Here is a 20,938-nt window from a genome sequence, read left to right on the forward strand (position 1 = left end):
GTGCTGTGGACCCCAGACATCCAATTTAGGGTGATGCAATCAGAAACTTTTTTTTTTTCTTCCCCTAACTTTCCCTGAATATCCCTGCCTAACCTAACCTTTCCCTAAATACCTGGGTGGTGCTGGGGCACAGATGGGGTTCTGGATGATGCTCTGGATCTCTTAGCAGATGGGGGTGCTGGCTGGAGAAATATGGCCAGCACCTTGGCTCCCGGACTGAAAAGGAGGAGGAGAGGAGCGCTGATGCAATTTGAAATGCCTGCCCTTGCAGCCGACCAATGAGAGCGATCCTGAGAGGTGATGTCACTGTCACCTCTCAGGATCTAAGGATGGTGACCCTACCCCCGTGTAGGCGATCGCAGCAAACCGCAGGTCAATTCAGACCTGCAGTTTGATGCGTTTCCGGGTTATTCGGGTCTCTGGGGACCTGATAACCCGGAACAGTATGGTGATCGGTGGTGTGATAATCACAGCCTGCCGCGTGGTAGTGATCGGAAATACACGAGACGTACAGGTACGCCCTGTGTCCTTAAGTACCAGGACATCCGGAGCAAGCCAAGTATTTTATATTTTTTTTTACAGATAATTTAGTAGATATCATCAGCGGTCCTATGCAACACCACAGATAACACATGATAACTCTGTGTACAGATAATGTAGTAGATGGGTGTGAGGTCCCAGAATTCAGAACAAGCACAGTGTGACCTGAAGTCTGGGGCCAGGCTGCTACAGTGTGGGCCAAATTCTATATCCACTCTCCCATCACTACAGAACATACAGGGTAATACAGCGCACATACATCTTACATCCAGTCATGTCTCCTTTGATCTACAAAGGAGACATGTTCTCTTTCCTCACTCATCTTCTCCTTTCACACCAGACCACAATTTTTCAGCCATTTCTCATCTCTGCAGTTTGACAAAAAATGAAAATAAAATTAGTTATTATCTTCTGGACAAATCCTACCATCCAATACTCTGCCTGCTGTGCTCCCTAATATTATACTGCAGATAACCAATAAACCCCCTGATAATAGTAGTACCATGCAGATAGTGCTCTTTAATACTTATTGGCACACAGTGCCCTAAAATACCTGCGCCCAGCAAATAGTGCCCCTGACACTCAGTGTAAACATAACATCCCCCAAAAATAATTGTGGTAAGCTGATCCTGTGCCAAAGTGCCCCCACAGTAATAGTGCTCCCAAAAGTCCCACCAATAAGAATAATTCTCTGCTAGAGCACACATGGTAGTAATAGTGCTCCTACAGTGCCCCCAACATGCCCCAGAAGTAAAGTAAAAAGTGCCCACACATAATGTGCCTATCAGAGGAAGGGGAAGGGAGTCGCCTCTCCCTCCCCTGCCCCGCAGCACATCCATCTGTATCGCTGTCCTGAGGACATTTAGACATCACTGAAAATGATGTCATAGAGTTACTCGACTCCCATGGCAAAGAACTAACCAATGAAGACCTTATGGAACTAGAGCAGCAGATAGAATTTAGGGAAGAAGTACATAAGCTAGAAACTCCACAACTGAAAACGTTTTCTACAAAAGAGTTAGCTGATGCTTTTGGTCTCATTGAAGCAGGAATGGCAGAGGAGTTAGAGGAGCAAGATTCTGATACAGAGAGGTTTGCAAAAGTTTATTGTGTAGTTACCGAAGGTCTGAAATGCTACAAGACCATTTATAAAGAGAAAAAGAAAAGCTCTGAACAAACCTCCGTTGATGCCTACTTCAAGAAATTGAACCCAGCAGCAAAATCAAGCTCTGCATTAGATTTGGATTTCGGAGACACCGTTGTAGTCCAATCCTCTCCAACAAGTCTATCATCCTCTACCAAGATTTTTTAGGGTTGTACTCTACACTGTACAAGAGTCTACAGTACAATATTTGAATGTTGAATTTGATGTTAAGACATGTGTCCAAGTTGCATTTCCTACGTAGAACACCATGCAATTTAGTTTTAATGAGTAATGAAGGAGTTTAGAGCCACTTGAGGTTTACTACTTTCTGTAAACTCAAGATGTAATCTAATATCCTGTCCTTTGGCTAGTGGTTAGAGCTTTAAAAAAGTGCCTGACTTGACTTATAAACAAATTCGACTTATGAACAAACCTACAGTCCCCATCTTGTACGTAACCTGGGGGCTGCCTGTAAAAGCATTTTAGAAAAAAAACTAAACATGTTTTTGTGTCTTCATTTTCTGAAAGCCATATTTTTTTCATTTTCTGAGCAATTGTCTCTTGTAGGGGCTCAATTTTTGCGGGATGAGGTGACGGTTTAATTAGTACAATTTTGGGGGTATATACGACTTTTTTGATCACTTTTAATACCTTTTTGGGGGAAGTGAGGTGGGCAAAATTTAAATTACATAATTTTTTATTTATTTATTATAATTTTTTTTTATGGCGTACACAGTCCGGGGAAAGTAACATGACCCCTTCATAGATCTGGTCGTTACGGACGCAGTGATATTAAACATGTGTAGTATATTTTATTTTTTTAATCACTTATAAATATGCGGCTATAAGAAGAAATTAGAGTAACACATTTGAATTTTACCTTTTTTTACATTTTTTGACCCAGACCCACTTGCTTCAGTGGGTCTGATGCCTCTATGATACACTGCAGTACAGTGTACTGCAGTGTATTGTGACTTTACACTTAGCCTGGCTTAGCTACACCATGGCAAGCTGGAAGCCTGTGAAGGCGTCCGGTTAACCATTGGGATGCTGCCACAGCAGCATAGCGGGCCGATGGGAGAGGTGGGGAGCTCCCTCTCTGTTAACCCTTTCCATACAGTGGTCCCTACGGACCGCGGAATGGAAGTGGTTAAACGGCTGACATCGGTGCCAGTGGGTTTTTGAAATTTTCAGAAACATTTCAAGATTTGCTTCTAAAGCGCTAAGCCTTCTAACGTCCCCCCCCCAAAAAATGGCATTCAGAAATGTATCCAAACATGAAGTAGAGATATGGGGAATGTAAACTAATAAAAAAAAATTGAGTTATTACTATTATAAAAGTAAAGAAATTGAAATTTGCAAATTTTTCCAAATATTGAGTAAATTTGGTTGTTTTTTTTATAAATAAAAATGAATTTTTTTTTTACTAAATTTTACCACTGTCATGAAGTAAAACATGTGACGAGAAAACAATCTCAGAATAGCCTGGATAAGTACAAATGTTTTAAAGTTATCACCACATAACGTGACATGTCAAATTTGCACAAAAAAAAAATCGACCTGTGATTTAAGGTGAAAAGTGGCTCGGTAGTGAAGGGGTTAAATTATGACCATAGCATATGAAGCGGCCTTTCCCAGAAGGGCTGTGAATTGTGCCTGAACAGCTTCCCTGTGCAGGGAGATCAGGGAAACCATTAGTTCCTGCTAAAGGGGTTGTCCAGCCGTTAATATTGATAACCTATCCTCAGCATAGGTAGGTCATCAATATCTGATTGGAGACACCTGGCACCCCCACCGATCAGCTGCTTGAAGAGGAGGGGACACTACATGTGAACGCCGCTTCCTCTTCATTACACTGTACTTCGTCTTGTAATAACACTAAGCCATTGAATAGCATGAGTCTCTCTGAAGAGTTCCATGCTATTACACCTGTAGTTCTTATGAAGGTCTACAGGTGGAAAGGCTCTATAAGAAAACCATGAATCTCCCATACACTACAATGCAGTTGCAATTCATTGCAGTGTAAGGGAGAAGCAATCTGAAGATCACATAAGCCAGCTGCGTTTTTTTTCTCTAATATAAACATTCAAATGACTCCCATTTCCCAGGAAAAAAAAATAAACACTTATAGGAGTCAGAATACGGCAAAGGCAAGAAACTTTTTTTTCAGTATTAAAAACACAAGAAAAACAATATAATTGTGGTATCACTGTAATTGTACTGGCTTGAAGAACAAAGGGAACAGGTCAGTGTTACTATACAGGGAACATGGTAAAACAAAAGTCACAAAACTATGGAGCAACTGCATTTCTTTTCCCTAATTCCACTCCATTTGGAATTTTTTTCAGCTTTCCATTACATGGTACACAAAATTAAAGGGGTTGTCTGGGCTCAGATTTTGACTCTTGATATTTAGCATTGGAGCACTTCATGCCTGGGTGAAAGATGATAATTACACTTACCGGTAATTTGATTTTTTCCATTTAGCCTCTACAACGGCACTAAGCAGGAGGGTACCCCACCTCCCAGGGACAGGAAAGATTGTGGAGAAAGAAAGGTTTAAAAGCCTCCTCCCCTTTACCTTGTCCAGTAAGTATCCAAGAAAACATAGGTGATGCCGAGTAGGAATATTTATATTTCTTTATGATGAGAAGGTATACATCATCATTAGCAAAACAACAAAAGACAAAATCAAATTATGCAACATAACATAGGGTGGGAACTCCCAGTGCCGTTGTGGAGGCTAAATGGAAAATCCAATTACCAGTAAGTATAATTATCATCTTTTCCATACGCCTCCCCAACGGCACTAAGCTGGAGGATTAACAAAGAAAACCAACAATTCGGGAGGGACCACAGCAGATAAGATTTTACGACCAAAGGAAAGGTCCGCATTTGAGACAACATCCAGTTTGTAAGGTTTAACCCCTTAAGGACACAGGGCGTACAGGTACGCCCTTGTGCCCTGGTACTTAAGGACACAGGGCGTACATGTATGCCCTGTGCATTTTCAATCACCGCCGCGCGGCCGGCGGCGATCGGAACCCCGTGCCTGCTCAAATCATTGAGCAGGCACTTGGGGCAAATGCGTCGGGGGGTCCGGTGACCCCCCCATGTATGCGATCGCAGAAAACTGCAGGTCAATTCAGACCTGCGGTTTTCTGCGTTTCCGGGTTATTCGGGTCTCTGAAGACCCGATAACCCGGAACAGGATGGTGATGGTGGTGTGATTTCACTCCACCAATCACCATCCAGCGATCCTGAGTGGTGATGGTGACATCACCACTCAGGATCGCTTTCTGATTGGTCTGTGGGCGGTCCGGCGGCAGATTCAAAAGAGGCAGGCGCCCCTCTCCTCCTCCTTTTGTGTTCCGGCGCCGGAGGAGAGAGGAGCTGCCTGCACGTGTCTGCCACCGCTGCCTGCACCCCGATCTGTGCCCCCCAGGACCCGATCTCTGCCCCCAGCACCCCATCAGGTACATAGGGACAGCTAGGGAAAGTTTGGGATAGGCAGGGGAAAAAAAAGGGAAAGGTAGTTTTTTTGAACTTTTATTGCATCACCCCAGTTAGGGTGTCTGGGGTCCACAGCACAGCTGTGTGACCCTAGACCCCCCAGGGGTGCTGCCACTTGCCCCCCTCCCCCTGCCACTTGCCCCCCCCCCCCACCTTTTTTGGGGTGCTTTTTTTTTTTTTTTTTTTTTTTTGTGAGTTCGCTGACTGTGACTGGCACTTAGCGTCCGGCCACTGTTAGCGCATCGCACACCCCACCGCTGATCAACTTCGGACGGTTGATCAGCAGTTTTGAATTTTTTTTCCTCACTTTTTTGCTCTTTTTTTAGTTAGTTTTTTTTTATTTTTTTCTGTTAGTTTTAGGGTGAGTTCGTGAACACCCGTGCCCCCTCACACACGCACACCAAATAAAGAGTTACACACACGCACATATACACGCAGACACACACTCCCCTATGGCCCGCCGGACGTTCTCGGCCGAGGAGGCATACGCCCAGCTTGCCTCCGAGTCCGAGAGTCCCAGTGAGGATGAGGATGACCCCACATTTCTGTTGTCATCCGCATCCTCCTCATCATCTAGCGATGATGATGAGCCCCCAAGGCGGCGGAGACGCCGCCAGGCGGAGCAAGGGGACCGCCATGTTAGGGACCCTGTGGCCCACACTAGTACGAGCAGCTCTGGGGCTCGTACTGGTTTCCCGGCCCACCAGTTAAATCCACCGGAGCACCCTGCCGGTGAACTTGTCTGGTGTAGCCCAGAGCGATACGAGCCCGTGATTCCTGATTTCGTAGGCCAATCAGGAATCCAGATTTCCACAGTGGGCTACACTGAATATGACTTTTTTTGTCATTTTTTCAGTGACCCACTGGTAAATCTGATGGTGGAGCAGACGAATCTGTACGCCCAACAGTTCGTCGCTCAACACCCGGGCTCCTTTTTGGCCAGGCCCGGTGGCTGGACGCCGGTCAGTGCAGCCGAAATGAGGACATTTTGGGGCCTCGTGCTGCATATGGGCCTGGTCAAGAAACCCAGTGCCAGGCTGTACTGGAGTGGGGACGTCCTATATCAGACCCCACTTTACAGTACGGTTATGACACGCTCCCGGTTTGAGGCCATCCGGAAATGTCTGCATTATTCCGATAATGCAGCATGTCCACCCCGAGGTGATCCTGCCCATGACCGTCTGTACAAGATACGGCCGGTCATCGATCACTTTGGGGCCAAATTCATGGAGGCCTATGTACCTGGAAGGGAGGTCGTGGTTGATGAGTCTCTCATTGCGTTCAAGGGGAGACTCATTTTCCGCCAGTATGTGCCTTCCAAGCGGGCGAGGTATGGCGTGAAGCTATACAAAATTTGTGAGAGTACCTCAGGGTACACTTACAAATTTCGTGTATACGAGGGGCGAGATTCCCGGATTCAACCCCCAGAATGTCCCCCCACTCTGGGTGTTACCGGGAAACTTGTGTGGGACCTTATGCACCCACTGCTGGATAAGGGTTACCACTTGTACGTGGATAACTTTTATACCAGTATCCCCTTGTTCCAGTCCCTTGCCGCCAGATCCACGTCCGCTTGTGGGACCGTGCGGAAAAATCAACGCGGCCTCCCTGCCCACCCCCTCCAAGTACCTATCCCCAGGGGTGAGACCCGTGCCCTTACCACTGGAAACCTGTTGCTGGTCAGGTATAAGGACAAGAGGGATGTCCTTATGCTGTCCACAATTCATGGTAACGGCATCACCCCTGTCCCTGTGCGAGGTACCGCGGCATCGGTCCTCAAGCCCGATTGTATCGTCGCCTACAATCGGTATATGGGAGGAGTTGATCTCTCGGATCAAGTCCTCAAGCCATATAACGCCATGCGCAAAACCCGGGCATGGTACAAAAAAGTTGCGGTCTACTTGGTACAGGTTGCCATGTACAACTCTTTTGTACTATCCCGAAGCGCTGGCAGCACAGGGACATTCCTCCAGTTCTATGAGGCAGTCCTCAAGGCCCTGATCTTTTCGGACCGGGAAAGAGCAGGCCGGAGTACCTCGGGAACTGTAGGCGCCCGGATCGTCCCTGGCCAACACTTTCCAGGTGTGGTCCCCCATACTGGAAAGAAGGGACGAACCCAAAAAAAGTGCAGAGTGTGTCGCAGGAGGGGGATACGGAAGGACACGACTACTCAGTGCGACACATGCCCCGATCATCCGGGCCTCTGCATTGACGGTTGCTTCAGGGAGTATCACACTTCCATGGAGTACTAAATTTATATCCCAATTTAGCACTGACATCGGATAAAAAAAAAAGGTTCTCAGACTTGAGACACCCAAAAAAACTAAAATAATTTATTAAAAGTAGACATAGGTATTGCCGCGTCGGTAATAATCTCCTCTATAAAAATGCCCCATGACCTAACCCCCCAAATTAACACGGTCCAGAAAAAAAAAAAAAAGGTGCAAAAAAAGTTTTTTTTTTGTCACCTTACATAAAAAAAAGTTTAATAACAAGCGATCAAAAAGTCATATAGCCCCCAAATTAGTGCCAATAAAACCGTCATCTCATCCCGCAAAAAATGAGCCCCCACATAAGATAATCAGATAAAAAAAAAATAGAAAATGACTCTTAGACTTTAGAGATGCAAAAAAATTTTTAGGGTATCAAAAAGGATAATAGTCTAAAACCTAAATAATTGTAAAAAAAAAGTTGACTTATTAGGTATCGCCACGTCCGTAAGAATCTCCTCTATAAAAATACCCCATGACCCAACCCCCCAGATTAACACAGTAAAAAAAAAAAAAAAATAGGTGCAAAAAAATATTTTTTTTGTCACCTTACATAACAAAAAGTTTAATAGCAAGCGATCAAAAAGTCATATAGCCCCTAAAATAGTGCCAATAAAACCGTCCGCTCATCCCGCAAAAAATGAGCCCCCACATAAGATAATTGGCTAAAAGAAAATAAAAAAAATGACACTTAGACTTTAGAGATACCCAAAAAGAAAAGTTGTATCAAAAAAGATAATATAGTCAAAAACCTAAATAATTGTAAAAAAAAAGTAGACTTATTAGATATTGCCGCGTCCGTAAGAATCTCCTCTATAACAATATCCCATGACCTAACTACCCAGATTAACACGGTTAAAAAAAAAAAAAAAAACGGTGCCAAAACCGCTATTTTTGGCACTTTTCCATTTCAGTCCGTTTTTTCCGGTAACAAAACAAGGGTTAACAACCAAACAAAAGTTAAAATTTATTACCCTGATACTGCAGTTTACAGAAACGCCACATTTGTGGTCGTAAACTGCTGTATCCGTAAAAGGGAGGCTGCAAAAGGAAAGGACCGACATGGTTTCTGGAAGGCCGATTTTGATGGCCTTTTTTATTGACACCATATCCCTTTTGAAGCCCCCCTGATGCCCCCCTAGAGTAAAAACTCCCTAAAATTGACCCCATCTAAGAAACTACACCCCTCAAGGTATTCAAAAATGATTATACAAACTTTATTAACCCTTTAGGTGTTCCTCAACAGTTAATGGCAAATGAAGATGAAATATCAGAATTTCTATTTTTGGTAACCTTACCTCACAAAAATGTAATATAGAGCAACCAAAAATTATATTTACCCTAAAAATACTCCCCCAAAAAATGCCACCCTATCCCGTAGTTTCCAAAATGGGGTCACTTTTAGGGAGTTTCGACTCCAGGGGTGCATCAGGGGGGTTGAAACAGGACACGGTGTAAATAAACCGGTCCATAAAAATTAGCCCTCCAAAAACCAAACGGCGCACCTTTCAATCTACGCCCCGCTGTGTGGCCGTACAGTAGTGTACGGCCACATATTGGGTATTTCTGTAAACGGCAGAGTCAGGGTAATAAAGATACAGTCTTGTTTGGCTGTTAACCCTTGCTTTGTTAGTGGAAAACATGGGTTAAAATGGAAAATAAGGCAAAAAAATGAAATTTTCAAATTTCATCCCCATTTGCCAATAACTCTTGTGCAACACCTAAAGGGTTAACGACGTATGTAAAACCAGTTTTGAATACCTTGAGGGGTGTAGTTTCTTAGATGGGGTCACTTTTAGGGAGTTTCTACTCCAGGGGTGCATCAGGGGGCTTCAAATGGGACATGGTGTAAATAAACCAGTCCATAAAAATCAGCCCTCCAAAAACCAAACGGCGCACCTTTCCCTCTACGCCCCGCTGTGTGGCCGTACAGTAGTTTACGGCCACATATTGGGTGTTTCTGTAAACGGCAGAGTCAGGGCAATAAAGATACAGTCTTGTTTGGCTGTTAACCCTTGATTTGTTAGTGGAAAAAATGTGTTAAAATGGAAAATTAGACAAAAAAATGAAATTTGCTAATTTCATCCCCATTTGCCAATAACTCTTGTGCAACACCTAAAGGGTTAACGACGTATGTAAAATCAGTTTTGAATACCTTGAGGGGTGTAGTTTCTTAGATGGGGTCACTTTTAGGGAGTTTCTACTCTAGGGGTGCATCAGGGGTCTTCAAATGGGACATGGTGTAAATAAACCAGTCCATAAAAATCAGCCCTCCAAAAACCAAACGGCGCACCTTTCACTCTATGCCCCGCTGTGTGGCCGTACAGTAGTTTACGGCCACATATTGGGTGTTTCTGTAAACGGCAGAGTCAGGGTAATAAAGATACAGTCTTGTTTGGCTGTTAACCCTTGCTTTGTTAGTGGAAAAAATGGGTTAAAATAAAAAATTTGACAAAAAAAAGAAATTCTCAAATTTCATCCCCATTTGCCAATAACTCTTGTGCAACACCTAAAGGGTTAACAACGTATGTAAAATCAGTTTTGAATACCTTGAGGGGTGTAGTTTCTTAGATGGGGTCATTTTTGGGTGGTTTCTATTATGTAAGCCTCGCAAAGTGACTTCAGACCTGAACTGGTCCCTAAAAATGTCGTTTTTGTAAATTGCTGAAAAATTTCAAGATTTGCTTCTAAACTTCTAAGCCTTATAACATCCCCAAAAAATAAAATATCATTCCCAAAACAATTCAAACATAAAGTAGACATATGGGGAATGTAAAGTCATCACAATTTTTGGGGGTATTACTATGTATTACAGAAGTAGAGAAACTGAAACTTTGAAATTTGCTAATTTTTCCAAAAATTTGTTAAATTAGGTATTTTTTGGTGCAAAAAAAAATATTTTTTTGACTTCATTTCACCAGTGTCATGAAGTACAATATGTGACGAAAAAACAATCTCAGAACGGCCTGGATAAGTCAAAGCGTTTTAAAGTTATGAGCACTTAAAGTGACACTGGTCAGATTTGCAAAAAATGGCCTGGTCCTAAGGTGTAAAAAGGCTGTGTCCTTAAGGGGTTAAAGAAAGTGGATAGAGTGGGCCAGGTGGCAGGCTGACAAATCTGGGCCAAGGAAGCAGAGGCATCTTCTGCCCAAAAGGTCGATATTGCTCTTGTCGAAATAGCCTTCACAATCAAAAGGAGGGGAAACGTCCTTTTCACCTGCAAGCCATGGCAATAGTCATTTTAACCCCGTAAGGACCGGGCTCATTTTCACCTTAAGGACCAGGCCATTTTTTGCAAATCTGACCAGTGTCACTTTATGTGGTGATAACTTTAAAAAGCTTGACTTATCCAGGCCATTCTGAGATAGTTTTTTTTGTCACATATTGTACTACATGACACTGGTAAAATGGAGTAAAAAATAAAAATAAATGCATTTTTATTTATAAAAAAAAAAAAATTACCCCAAATTTTGAAAAATTTGCGCATTTTTAAGTTTCAATTTCTCTACTTCTATAATACATACAAAAAAATATAGTTATCACTTTACATTCCCCATATGTCTACGTCATGTTTAGATCATTTTGGGAATGACATTTTATTTTTTGGGGACGTTACAAGGCTTAGGGCTCTTTCACACTTGCGTTCTTTTCTTCCGGCATAGAGGCTTTTTTGAAAAATTTTCCAATATAATCAATTTTTTCCAGGAAAAAAACAAGGGTTAACTGCCAAACAAAACTCAATATGGATTGTTCTGATTCTGTAGTTTGCAGAAACACCCCATATGTGGTTGTAAACTACTGTTTGGCCAAACGTGAGGACACAGAAGGAGGGGAACACCATATGGGTTTTGCAAGGCAGATTTTGCAGGACTGGTTTTGTTTATACCATGTCCCATTTGAAGCCCCCCTTTGCACCCCTAGAATAGAAATTTCAAAAAAGTGACTCCATCTAAGGCTACCTTCACACTTGCTTTCAGAGCGGATCCGTCTGAGACGTATCCGCTCATATAATGCAGACGGTGGCTCCGTTCAGAACGGATCCGTCTGCATTATATTGTTAAAAAATGTCTGAGTGTGAAAGTAGCCTCAGACGGATCCGTCCAGACTTTATATTGAAAGTCAATGGGGGACGGATCCGTTTGAAAATTGAGCCATGGTGCGTCATATTTAAACGGATCCGTCCCCATTGACTTACATTGTAAGTCTGGACGGATCCGCTTGCCTCCGCACGGCCAGGCGGACACCCGAACGCTGCAAGCAGCGTTCAGGTGTCCGCCTGCTGAGCGGAGCGGAGGCTGAACGCCGCCAAACTGATGCATTCTGAGCGGATCCGCATCCACTCAGAATGCATTAGTGCTGGACGGAAGCGTTCGGGGCCGCTTGTGAGCCCCTTCAAACGGAGTGTGAAAGTAGCCCAAGAAAGTACACCCCTCAAGGTATTCAAAACTGGGTATACAAACTTTGTTAACCCTTTAGGTGTTCCAGAAGAGTTAATGGCAGATGGAGAAACAATTTAGACATTTCTATTTTTTTGAAAATTTTCCAATATAATCAATTTTATCTAGGAATAAAACAAGGGTTAACTGCCAAACAAAACTCAAAATGGGTTGACCTGATTCTGTAGTTTGCAGAAACACCCCATATGTGGTTGTAAACTACTATTTGGATAAACGGCAGGACATAGAAGAAGGGGAACGCCATATGGTTTTTGGAAGGCAGATTTTGCTGGACTGGTTTATTTACACCATGTACCCTTTCAAGCCCCCTGATGCACCCCTAGAGTAGAAACTCCATAAAGGTAACCCCATCTAGGAAACTACAGGATAAGGTGGTTGTTGTTTTGGGACTATTTTAGGGGTAAATATGATTTTTGGTTGCTCTATATTCAAAAAATTTGAGGCAAGGTAACAAAAAATTTTAATTCCAAAATTGTTTCTACATTCGCAATTTAGTTTTGTGGAACACCTAAAGGGTTAACATAGTTTGTAAAGTAACTTTTGAATACCTTGAGGGGTGTAGTTTCTTAGATGGGGTAACTTTTTTGGAGTTTCTAGTCTAGGCTACATCAGGGGGGCTTCTAATGGGACATGGTGTCAAAAAAAACAGTCAAAATCTGCCTTCCAGAAACCATATGGAGTTCCCTTCGTTCTATGCCCTGCCGTGTGGCTATATAGCCATTTACGACCACTTATGGGGTGTTTCTGCAAACTACAGAATCAGGGCAATAAATATTTAGTTTTGTTTGGCTGTTAACCCTTGCTTTATTACCCTAAAAAAGGATTCAAATGGCAATTTTGCCCAAAAATGGGTGTTTTGGCACTGTTTTTATTTTATATTTTTAACGCTGTTCATCCGAGGGGTTTGGTCAAATGTTAATTTTATAGGGCAGCGCAGCGATACCTAAATATGTCTATATTTTCAAATTTATTTGGATTTTACACTGTATTATCATTTTAGGAACCCCAAAAATATATTTTAGTATCTCCATAGCCTGGGAGCTACATTTTTTATTTTTTTTTGTTGGGCGACTATCTAATGTAGGGGCTCATTTTTTGCGGGATGAGATTGGGGGTGCAGATGACATTTTGATCACTCGCTATTACATTTTTTCTGATGTTAGGTGACCCAAAGATTAGCTTTTTTTCCACTTTTTTTATTTTTTTTACGCTGTTCATCCGGGGGGGTTGGGTTAAATGTTATTTTTATAGAGACGATTTTTACGCACGCAACGATGCCCAATATGTATGTCTCTCAGACTTTGGAGACACTAAGCAGGCATCCTAAAACTGCGGCACTCCAGATGTTGTAAAACTACAATTCCCACCATGCCCTGTTGATGGCTGTAGGTTGTCTGGGCATGCTGGGAGTTATAGTTTTACAACATCTGGAGAGCCGCAGTTTGAGGATGCCTGCACTAAAACTAATATTTTTTTGGGGGGAAAAAATTGTTTCCGTGTCTCCGTGTCTCAAGTCTGAGAGCCATAGTTTTTTATGTTCTCTAGGGGACTGTTGGGGGATTATAAAAATGTTGTACTCCATGGAAGGGTGATACTCCCTGAAGCAATCGATAATGCAGAGGCCCGGATGATGATGACACGGGGCAAGTGTCACACTGAGTGGTTGTGTCCTTCCGTATCCCCCTCTTGTGACACACTCTGAATCTTTTTGGAGTTCGTCCCTTCTTTCCAGTATGGGGGACCACACCTGGAAAGTGTTGGCCAGGGACGATCCGGGCGCCTCCAGTTCCCGAGGTACTCCGGCCTGCTCTTTCCTGGTCTGAAAAGATCAGGTCTTTGAGGACTGCCTCATAGAATTGGAGGAATGTCCCTGTGCTGCCAGCGCTTTGGGATAGTACAAAAGAGTTGTACAAGGCAACCTGTACCAAGTAGACCGCAACTTTTTTGTACCATGCACGGGTTTTGCGCATTGCATTATATGGCTTGAGGACTTGATCAGAGAGATCAACTCCTCCCATATACCGATTGTAGTCGACGATACAATCGGGCTTGAGGACCGTTGCCGCAGTACCTCGCACAGAGACGGGGGTGGTGCTGTTACCGTGGATTGTGGACAGCATAAGGACATCCCTCTTGTCCTTATACCTGACCAGCAACAGGTTTCCACTGGTAAGTGCACGGGTCTCACCCCTGGGGATAGGTACCTGGAGGGGGTGGGCAGAGAGGGCGCGTTGATTTTTCCGCACGGTCCCACAAGCGAACGCGGCAGAGGGACCTGAACAAGGGAATGCTGGTATAAAAGTTATCCACGTACAAGTGGTAACCCTTATCCAGCAGTGGGTACATAAGGTCCCACACGAGTTTCCCGCTAACACCCAGAGTGGGGGGACATTCTGGGGGTTGAATAAGGGAATCTCGCCCCTCGTACATGCGAAATTTGTAAGTGTACCCTAAGGTACTCTCACAAATTTAGTATAGCTTCACGCCATACCTCGCCTGCTTTGTGGGAATGTATTGGCGGAAACTGAGTCTCACCTTGAATGCAACGAGAGACTCATCAACCGCGACCTCCCTTCCAGGTACGTAGGCCTGCTCAAATTTGGCCTCGAAGTGATCTATAACCGGCCGTATCTTATACGGACGGTCATGGGCAGGATCACCTTGGGGGGGGGGGGGGGGGGGGGCGACGACGACGACATGCTGCATTATCGGAATAATGCAGACATTTCCGGATGGCCTCAAACTGGGGATTTGTCATGACCATACTGTAGAGTGGGGTCTGGTATAGGACGTCCCCACTCCAGTATTGCCTGACACTGGGTTTTTGCACTAAACCCATATGCAGCACGAGGCCCCAAAATGTCCTCATCTCGGCTGCACTGACCGGCGTCCAGCCACCGGGTCTAGTCAAAAATGAGCCCGGGTGCTGAGCAACGTACAGGTTTGTCTGCTCCACCATCAGATTCACAAATGAGCTACTGAAAAAAAAAAAAAAAAGTCGATTTCAGTAAACCCCACTGTGGGAATCTGGATTGCCAGCAAAATCCGGAATCTCGGGCTCAAAGTCCACTGGGGGACACCAGCTAAGTTCATCGGCAGGGGGCTCCGGTGGACTTATTTGGTGGGCCGGGAAGCCAGTACGAACCCCAGGGTGGCTCGTAGTAGGGTGGGCCACAGAATCCCTAGCATGTGGGGCCCCTGGTTCCGCCTGGCGGCGTCTCCGCTGCTTTGGGGGCTCATCGTCATCAGATGATGATGAGGAGGATGCGGATGACAAAAGGAACGTGGGGTCATCCTCATCCTCACTGGGGCTCTCGGAGTCGGAGGCAATCTGGGCGTATGCCTCCTTGGCAGAGAACATCCGGTGGACCATGGGTATGTGTGTGTGGAAACCTTTATTCTATGTGTGTGTGTGTGGGGGCACGGGTGTTCGAGTACTAAAAAGTCCAAGCAAAAAAAAAGTTCAAACTTGCTGATCAGCGGTGGGGCGGGCGATGCGCTAAACAGTGGCCGGACGCTAAGAGTGCCCTAACTAACTTTTCCCTTCTTTCCCTGCCTAACGGTGCCTCTCCCTCACTGACCCTAACCTACCTGGATGGCGATGAGTGCAGGAGGGTGATGGATTACGATTAGGGGGACGCAGGAGCTAGACGGTGCTGCAGGGTGCTCGTACAGAACAGGAAGAGGAGGGGAGAGAGGAGCGCAGGAAATTTAAATCTCGCGCCTCTCTCCCCTGCACCAATCAGCACCCTGGACAGCAGGCATCAGCACCGTGGCCAGCACCGCCTCTCCTAAATGCACGGACTGTGATTGGTGGTGTGTAATCACAACACCGATCACAGTCTTTTTCCGGTTCATCGGGTCACCGGAGACCCGAATGGATCGGAAACGCTGAAAACCCAGGTCTGAATTGACCTGTGGCTTTCTGCGATCGCCGATACGGGAGGAGCGTCAAATGACCCCCCCTCGCGTTGTTACAGGATGCCAGCTGAATGATTTCAGCCAGCATCCTGTTCCAATTAACCCCCGCCGGAATTGCGATTTAAAGCCATGACGTACCGGTACATCATGGGTCCTTAAGGACTCGGGAAACATGCCGTACCGGTATGTCATGCGTCCCTAAGGGGTTAATGGCAAATGGATTTTTTGGCAAATTTTCAATTTTAATCAATTTTTTACAGTAACAAAGCAAGGGTTAACAGCCAAAATAAATGCTATATTTATTGCCCCGATTCTGTAGTTTGCAGAAACACCCTTATATGTGGTTCCTAAATTACTGTACGGGCACACGGTAGGGTATAGAGGGAAAGGAGCGCCGTGTGGTTTTTTTGGAAGGCAGATTTTGCTGGACTGGCTTATTTACATGTCCCATTTGAAGCCCCCCCGATGTACCCCTAGAGTAGAAACTCCATAAAAGTGACCCCATTTTAGAAAATACAGGATAAGGTGTTGTTGGGACTATTTTTAGGGTACATATGATTTTTGGTTGCTCTATAATTACATTTTTTTGAGGCAAGGATACCAAAAATAGAAATTCTGAAATTTCATCTCCATTTGCCATAAACTGTTTAGGAACACCTAAAGGGTTAATAAAGTTTGTAAAATCAGTTTTGAATACCTTGAGGGGTGTAGTTTCTAAGGCTGGGCGGGTGAGATTTCCACGCGGGTGCAATGCATGAGGTGAACGCATTGGACCCGCCCTGAATCTGGACCCATTCGCTTCTAAGGGGCTGTGCACATGAGCGGTGATTTTCACGCATCACTTGTGCATTGCATGAAAATCGCAGCATGCTCTATACTGTGCGTTTTTCACGCAACGCAGGCCCCATAGAAGTGAATGGGGCTGCGTGAAAATCACAAGCAAGTGCGGATGCGTTGCGATTTTCAAGCATGGTTGCTAAGATGAAAGTCTATTCACTGTATTATTTTCCCTTATAACATGATTATAAGGGAACATAATGGCATTCTTAATACAGAACTGCTTAGTAGAAGGTCAATTGAGGGTTAAAAAATAACTCACCTCCTCCTCTTGATCGCGTAGTTGCCGATTTCTTCTTACTTCTTTAATCTTGAGCTGCCGGCTAAAGGACTTCTGATGACATCCCATCACATGGTCCAATCGCCGTGGTGATAGACCATGTGATGAGCTCAGTGACTTCACCACAGGTCCTTTGACAGGTCCCGAAGAAAGAACAGGAGACCGGCAGCTATGCGATCAATTGGAGGAGGAGAGTTAAATTTAAATTTTTTTAGCCCTCAATTGACCTTCTACTAAGCATTCTGTATTAAAGAATACAATTATTTTCCCTTATAACCATGTTATAAAGGGAAAATAATTACATCTACACAAAACCGAACCCAAACCCAAACTTCAGTAAAGAAGTTCGGATCTGGGTACGACATTTAGTTTTTTATCAGGCGTGTGCAAAACGCATTGCACCCGCGCAATAAAAACAGAATGCAATCGCAGTCAAAACTGACTGAAATTGCGTACCTACTTGTGCGGGTTTGCCGCAATGCACCCAGGACGCATCCTAAGCCAAAACTTGATGCCTGTGTGAACCCAGCCTTAGATGTGGTCACTTTTATGGAGTTTCTACTCTAGGGGTGCATCAGAGGTTCTTCAAATAGGACATAGTGCCAAAGAGAAAAAAAATATAAATAAATAAAAAGTGCCACCATACAGTGTTCCTTTCCTTCTGCGCCCTATTGGTCATACAGCAGACCACATATGGAGTGTTTCTGTAAACTGCAGAATCAGGGTAATAAATATTAAGTTTTGTTTGGCTGTTACCCTTGCTTTATTACTGGAAAAAAAAACTGATTAAAATGGAAAATTTGCTAAAAAAAAAAAAAAAAAAAAAAAAGCTGTTTTGGCACAGTTTTTTTTATTTTTTTTGACAATGTTCATCTGAGGGGTTAGGTCATGGGGCATTTTTATAGAGCAGATTCTTACGGATGTTGCGATACCGAATAGGTCTACTTTTTTTTTGTTTTGTTTTACAAAATAATATTTTAGATTTTTTTTTTTGGGGTTTTAGTGTCTCAAGTCTGAGAATCATAGTTTTTTTTATTGTCAGTGGCTAAATGGAATTAAAATTGGTGAAGGGGACTATAAATTTAGTACTCCATGGAAGTGTGGTACTCCCTGAAGCAACAGTGACTGCAGAGGCCCGGATGATCTGGGCATGTGTCACACTGAGTGGTGGTGTCCTTCTGTATCCCCCTATTATACACCCTGCACTTTTTTGGGGACCGTCCCTTCTTTCCAGTATGGGGGAACCACACCTGGAAAGTGTTGGCCAGGGACGATCCGGGCGCTTCCAGTTCCCGAGGTATTCCTGAGTCAGAAAAGATCAGGGCCTTGAGGACTGCCTCATAGAACTTGAGGAATTTCCCTGTGCTGCCAGCGCTCTGGGACAGCAGAAAAAAAAACAAAAAAAAACTTGATTAGAAAGACCAACTCCTCCCATATACCGATTGTAGTCAACAATACAATTGGGCTTGAGGACCGTTGCCGCGGTACCTCGAACAGGGACAGGGGTGATGCCGTTACCATGAATTGGTTTCCACTGGTAAGGTCACGGGTCTCACCCCTGGGGATAGGTACCTGGAGGGGGGTGGGTAGGGAGGACGTGTAGATTTTTCCGCACGGTCCCACAAGCGGACGTGGATCTGGCGACAAGGGACTGGAACAAGGGGATACCAGTATAAAAGTTATCCACGTACAGGTAGTAACCTTTATCTAGCAGTGGGTGCATAAGGTCCCACACAAGTTTCCTGCTAAGACCCAGAGTGGGGGAACATTCTGGCGGTTGAATACAGGAATCTCGCCCCTCTTACACACAAAACTTGTGTACAAAGTTTGTACAGCTTCACGCCATACTTCACCCGCTTAGAGGGAACATATTGGCTGAAAAGGAGTCTCCCCTTGAAAGCAATGAGAGACTCCTCAACCGCGACCTCCCTTCCAGGTACATGGGGCTCCAAAAATTTGGGCACGAAGTGATCGAAGACCAGCCTGATTTTGTACAGGCGGTCATAGGCAGGATCACCTCGGGGGGGCGGTGACAGACATGCTGCATTATGCAGATATTTCCAGATGGCCTCAAACCGGGTACGTGTCATGGCCGTACTGTAAAGTGAGGTCTGGTAGCGGACGTCCCCACTCCAGTAATGCCTGACACTGGGTTTTTTGACTTGGCTTATGTGCAGCACAAGGCCCCAAAACGTCCTCATCTTGGCTGCACTGACCGGAGTTCAGCCACCGGCCCTAGCTAAAAAGGAGCCCGGGTGTTGCCAGTGAAGCCCACTGTGGGAATCTGGATTCCTGCTTGGCCAACAAAATCAGGAATCACAGGCTCAAAATGCTCTGGGGTACACCATCAAAGTTCACCGGTAGAGGGCTCAGGTGGACTTTACTGGTGGGCCGGAAAACTAGTACGAGCCCAAGAGCAGCGCGTACTAGTATGGGCCACAGGGTCCCTAGCATGGCGGGCCCCTGTCTCCGCCGCCTTGGGGGCTGATCATCATTGCTAGATAATGAGGACGTGGATGACAAAAGGAAAGTGGGATCATCCTCACTGGGACTCTCAGATTCAGATGCAAGCAGGGCGTATGCCTCCTCGGCCGAGAACGTCCGGTGGGCCATAGAGTGTGTGTGTGTGTATGCATGCGTGGAAAACTATTCAGGGTGTGTGGGAGATGGGCGTTTGCGTATTTTGCCCTACACCTAACAGAGGGAAGAAGAAAGAAAATAAATTCAAAACGCGCTGATCAGCGGTGGGATGGGCAATGCGCTAACAGTGGCAGGACGCTAAGAGTGTCAGCCACAGTCAGCGCATGCAAAAAACACTTGCGCACCCAAAAAATATAAATAATGTGTGTGGGGGCAGGGGGGGCAAGCTGCAGCACCCCGGGCGGGGGGCGGGGGTCTAGGGTCACAGAGCTGAGTGCTGTGGACCCCAGTTACCCGATTTGGGTGCTAGACCACAATAATAACAACATTTTAAAAATAAATTTGCCGCTCCACCCACCCACCCACCTGCCCATCAGAAGCGATCCCGAGAGGTGGCCTGACCACCACCTCTCAGGATCGCAGGTCGGGGATTGGTGGTGTATTATAAATACCACCAATCACCGTCCTATTCCGGGTTATCGGATCACCAGAGACCCAAATAACCCAGAAACACAGAAAACCGCAGGTCTGAATTGACCTGCGGTTTTCTGCGATTACCGCACGCCATGTCGGTGATCGGAAATACACAGGGCATACAGGTATGCCCTATGTCCTTAAGTACCAGGACATCAGGGTGTACCTGAGATAGTTATTTTTGAAGCTCCCCGACCCTTGTTCTGCCCTGCATACTGAATTAGAAGGCGATCAGACATCTCTGGACGTCCAAGTTGTGGAACCTAATTTCTCTGTCAGACTTTGCCAACAAGAAATCTCATTACCTTCTTTCTGCCCACAGGCTATTACATTGTGCAAATACTTTGAGCATAAAGGAAGGTTTATGTTTTAAAATGATTCGGTCTTCCAGAATGGTTAAATAGGATAGATAAGGCCCGGATTTCCCCCACTCTCCTAGCCAAAGTAATAGCAATCAGGAAAGCAGTTTTTAGAGAAAGTAACTTAAGAGGGATTTCATTAAGAGGTTCTAAGTGCATCTAACTGCTGGATTTGATCTATAAGCTCCCCCCCCCCCAAAAAAAAACAACAAAAAAAAACACACACACACGTCTCACTAAGTTTATTTCAGTCAACTTCAAATCCATGAAGGTGCTAAGGGCAGCCACCTGGACCTATAGGGTACTAAGCAACCAATAAACATTTCCCCTTCTATGTATCTACGACCCAATATCAGAATAATTGGAACCAATAGAGAATATATGGATCAAAGTTTCACAAACCATAATTTCACCCCTCAATATGCATTCAAATAATCATCATTTTTATTAAACATTTCGTAATTACAAAAATCTGGCTTCACATAATTAAGAACATTTAAAAT

The sequence above is a fragment of the Bufo gargarizans genome, chromosome 2 (genome assembly GCF_014858855.1).
Source record: "Bufo gargarizans isolate SCDJY-AF-19 chromosome 2, ASM1485885v1, whole genome shotgun sequence".
Lineage (NCBI taxonomy): Eukaryota > Metazoa > Chordata > Amphibia > Anura > Bufonidae > Bufo > Bufo gargarizans.